Source organism: Schistocerca serialis, unplaced genomic scaffold (assembly GCF_023864345.2).
Source record: "Schistocerca serialis cubense isolate TAMUIC-IGC-003099 unplaced genomic scaffold, iqSchSeri2.2 HiC_scaffold_952, whole genome shotgun sequence".
NCBI lineage: Eukaryota > Metazoa > Arthropoda > Insecta > Orthoptera > Acrididae > Schistocerca > Schistocerca serialis.
In genome coordinates this window covers 15001-20000 of record NW_026048576.1, presented here as the reverse complement: position 1 = coordinate 20000, position 5000 = coordinate 15001, and the positions used below count along the sequence as shown (strand labels likewise).

At 51.1% G+C, this 5000-nt stretch overlaps 1 non-coding gene across 1 annotated transcript in view; it reads left to right on the top strand.

Moving 5' to 3' along the window:
* Positions 1–4887: 4887 nt before the first annotated feature.
* LOC126453647 (small subunit ribosomal RNA) overlaps positions 4888–5000 on the top strand; it is a 1909-nt gene continuing 1796 nt past the window's right edge. Inside the window, exon 1 of the ribosomal RNA XR_007584949.1 lies at positions 4888–5000. This exon is cut by the window's right edge and continues 1796 nt beyond it. This is a non-coding gene — a ribosomal RNA (small subunit ribosomal RNA).

Genomic DNA, 5000 nt, shown 5'->3' with positions numbered 1-5000 from the left:
ACACTACCGGTATTGACTAATAGACTGATTGCTGATAATCATTAGCCATACACTGGGGGAAACGGCCGACAGGGGCGGCAACATAGTGGAGCCGCAGTGTCACTAATGTACAGAGATAGAACAGTTTCGACTGGAACTAGAGTAACCGTATACACGGCACTGATTAGTAATAGATGCAGAGCCATCAGAATACAGATAATATATACAACCGTCCCTATACATGCTGAAAGACTCTGCACACAATGAGAACCACACGTCAGCCAGACACTCTTATCACACACTACTCTCTTATCACACACAATATCTAACCACCAGCATGGAAGAACATCCAGTGCATCCTCTCCGCCACATGACACAATCCACACTATCATTACCAGACCGGGAGGTCCACCCAGAAAACACAATATCCCACCCTTCCGACATCCGCACATTGCTCAGCTAAGCCACGAACACCCACACATGTCCTACACAGTGGTGCACCCAACATCACAATACTGCCTCCTGTCACAGCACACAAACAATGGCAGGAATGAAAGACACAGATCTGCCACAACCATGGAATCGGAGCGCCGCCTGTCATGAGCCAAAAGTGCATCCTGACGTGACAAATCGGATAATACCGCAGGCATCCAATTACGATAATCACTATCAACGAACCTGCCGCCCCCCCCCCCAATACACCTTTCCCTACAACAATGTGTATCTGAACCTACGCTATATCGTACCTTAACCTAACCTATATCGTACCTTAACCTAACCTATATCGTACCTTAACCTAACCTATATCGTACCTTAACCTAACCTATATCGTACCTTAACCTAACCTATATCGTACCTTAACCTAACCTATATCGTACCTTAACCTAACCTATATCGTACCTTAACCTAACCTATATCGTACCTTAACCTAACCTATATCGTACCTTAACCTAACCTATATCGTACCTTAACCTAACCTATATCGTGCCTTAACCTAACCTATATCGTGCCTTAACCTAACCTATATCGTGCCTTAACCTAACCTATATCGTGCCTTAACCTAACCTATATCGTGCCTTAACCTAACCTATATCGTGCCTTAACCTAACCTATATCGTGCCTTAACCTAACCTATATCGTGCCTTAACCTAACCTAATTTGTGCCTTAACCTAACCTAATTTGTGCCTTAACCTAACCTAATTTGTGCCTTAACCTAACCTAATTTGTGCCTTAACCTAACCTAATTTGTGCCTTAACCTAACCTAATTTGTGCCTTAACCTAACCTAATTTGTGCCGTAACCTAACCTAATTTGTGCCGTAACGTAACCCATGTTGTGCCGTAACGTAACCCATGTTGTGCCGTAACGTAACCCATGTTGTGCCGTAACGTAACCCATGTTGTGCCGTAACGTAACCCATGTTGTGCCGTAACGTAACCCATGTTGTGCCGTAACGTAACCCATGTTGTGCCGTAACGTAACCCATGTTGTGCCTTAACCTAACCCATGTTGTGCCTTAACCTAACCCATGTTGTGCCTTAACCTAACCCATGTTGTGCCTTAACCTAACCCATGTTGTGCCTTAACCTAACCCATGTTGTGCCTTAACCTAACCCACGTTGTGCCTTAACCTAACCTACGTTGTGCCTTAACCTAACCCATGTTGTGCCTTAACCTAACCCATGTTGTGCCTTAACCTAACCCATGTTGTGCCTTAACCTAACCCATGTTGTGCCTTAACCTAACCCATGTTGTGCCTTAACCTAACCCATGTTGTGCCTTAACCTAACCCATGTTGTGCCTTAACCTAACCCATGGTGTGCCTTAACCTAACCCATGTTGTGCCTTAACCTAACCCACGTTGTGCCTTAACCTAACCCACGTTGTGCCTTAACCTAACCCACGTTGTGCCTTAACCTAACCCACGTTGTGCCTTAACCTAACCTACGTTGTGCCTTAACCTAACCCATGTTGTGCCTTAACCTAACCCATGTTGTGCCTTAACCTAACCCATGTTGTGCCTTAACCTAACCCATGTTGTGCCTTAACCTAACCCATGTTGTGCCTTAACCTAACCCATGGTGTGCCTTAACCTAACCCATGGTGTGCCTTAACCTAACCCATGGTGTGCCTTAACCTAACCCATGTTGTGCCTTAACCTAACCCATGTTGTGCCTTAACCTAACCCATGTTGTGCCTTAACCTAACCCATGTTGTGCCTTAACCTAACCCATGTTGTGCCTTAACCTAACCCATGTTGTGCCTTAACCTAACCCATGTTGTGCCTTAACCTAACCCATGTTGTGCCTTAACCTAACCCATGTTGTGCCTTAACCTAACCCATGTTGTGCCTTAACCTAACCCATGTTGTGCCTTAACCTAACCCATGTTGTGCCTTAACCTAACCCATGTTGTGCCTTAACCTAACCCATGTTGTGCCTTAACCTAACCCATGTTGTGCCTTAACCTAACCCATGTTGTGCCTTAACCTAACCCATGTTGTGCCTTAACCTAACCCATGTTGTGCCTTAACCTAACCCATGTTGTGCCTTAACCTAACCCATGTTGTGCCTTAACCTAACCCATGTTGTGCCTTAACCTAACCCATGTTGTGCCTTAACCTAACCCATGTTGTGCCTTAACCTAACCCATGTTGTGCCTTAACCTAACCCATGTTGTGCCTTAACCTAACCCATGTTGTGCCTTAACCTAACCCATGTTGTGCCTTAACCTAACCCATGTTGTGCCTTAACCTAACCCATGTTGTGCCTTAACCTAACCCATGTTGTGCCTTAACCTAACCCATGTTGTGCCTTAACCTAACCCATGTTGTGCCTTAACCTAACCCATGTTGTGCCTTAACCTAACCCATGTTGTGCCTTAACCTAACCCATGTTGTGCCTTAACCTAACCCATGTTGTGCCTTAACCTAACCCATGTTGTGCCTTAACGTAACCCATGTTGTGCCTTAACGTAACCCATGTTGTGCCTTAACGTAACCCATGTTGTGCCTTAACCTAACCTATAATGTGCCTTAACCTAACCTAAAGTGCGCCGTAACCTAAACTATATTGCGCCTTAACCTGACGCACGTTGTCGCTGAACCTGCTCTGTAATTGTTATGCAACCCGTTAAAGTAGTGTAGTGTTGCCTAACCGCAACCCTCGCAATATAGTTCGCTACTCGCACTGCCCGGTCCCCTGTGTATCGCGTCATGTTAAACACCTTGCAGGTGTTGCTGACTTTCCACATGCTCCTGCTATACACTGTAGTGTGGATAGCAGCAGGACGTACATGCCCCCCCCCCTTCCCCCCTGCCTTCGCAAGCTGGTCGGTGAGAAGTTTGCATGTTCAATGCCCTTCGCATGCCGACGTACTCAGCCTACGTTGTGGTACGGCCTGTCACCTGTCCGCCGATGTACGCAAAACCCACAAACTGTACTGCACATTGCTCCGTATGTACTGAATGATACATCGTGGCCCATGTGACCGTATGACGACAGCGCCTAGCAACGGCGGACCATACAGTCCAAATATTGTGCACGCAGCTACGTGTCGTCTCCCTATAAGAGCTGGATTGCAGTGTGGTACGCCATACAGACGTGTGGGAGGAACGGACGCCCTGGATGGCGATCAGCATGAGCAGTCTGTTGATGTAGTGGAGCGTGTATTCGGACGTAGTCGTCTCTTCTCACACACCGTGATAGCATGTTGCACCGCGTTCCACATCTGCGACATGCTGCAGAGGCGGGCTGACAGTCGTTCGCGCAATGGACACCGCATACGTACGGGGTCTACCTTCCACGTGTTCTCTAGGCGTGCACATGTTGTTGCGTCTATGTGGGCAGACGTAGTGTGTTGTGACACCTGACACAGGCATGCAATACTCGTTGCAAATGGCGATGGACGTGTACGTTTGCTGGTGACGTTACGCAAATGAACAACCGGTAACCCGTTGTGGTGCGGTTGTTCTCGCTAGAGGTGAATCAGTGTTGGCGACGATCGGTCGAGCTATTAACCGGTTGTTTCAGGGATACCCACCATGCCCACGAACGTGAAAGGGGACCCACCATGCCCACGAACGTGAAAGGGGATCTGGGTGTGAGGCGATACGCGGCGGTGGCTGGGTGGGACCGTCCCCGGCCGGTGAGGGGGGGCCGCCCGGCGTGCTGGCAGCGCGGTGCGTGGGCGCACGCGCTACAGCCGGCTGGTGGGGGCGGCCGGTGGCAGGCGCGCCGGCCGACGGACGCGGCAGGCGGCGCAGCTGCGCGCCGGCGCCCCCTGCTCGCGGCGCCTTGCGGCCAAAGTAGGTCCTCGCGGGCCCGGTGCGAAGCGCGGTGGCCATCTGCAGTGTGCTGGTCCGATTGAGGACTTTGTGCGCTGAGGATGCGCCGCCGCCCGGCGCTCGGCGCCGCGACGCCGTCTGCTGCTCGGTCGCCCCAGCGGTTCTCGCAGGTGGTTTGTATCGCAGCTGTGCGGACGTGTTGGCGCGTGCGCTGTGCTGGGAGAGTTCGCTTCGGCACCCAAGTAGGGCTTTTGTCCTTCTGTGGCGCTGGCGTTGGAGCTGCCGGTCACCGTAGGTGGCGCGTGTTGTCTCCCGCCGGCAATGCCACGACAGCACGCTCCCGGGCCTCTGTCGGCAGCGGCAAGCTCAGTTGGGAGCACGGGTGGTCGCACCTAAAGCGTCTACTCGCCTAACTCCGGGCGATTGCGCCTCTCTCGAACCCGACCAAGTACTTAGGACGGCGCTGCGCGCCGCCGGGACCTGAGAGGGTTTCGAGGTGTGTTGTGCAGGGGAGCTCAGCCTCCTCCTGTTTGCAGAATAATTGAGCGGACGCTTGCGTGTTCGCGCGGGCCCCCGGGACACACTCCCGGGCGGCCGGCTGCTCAGCTCTAGTTGACGCAGCTCCCTGGTTGATCCTGCCAGTAGTCATATGCTTGTCTCAAAGATTAAGCCATGCATGTCTCAGTACAAGCCGCATTAAGGTGAAACCGCGAATGGCTCATTAAATCAGTTATG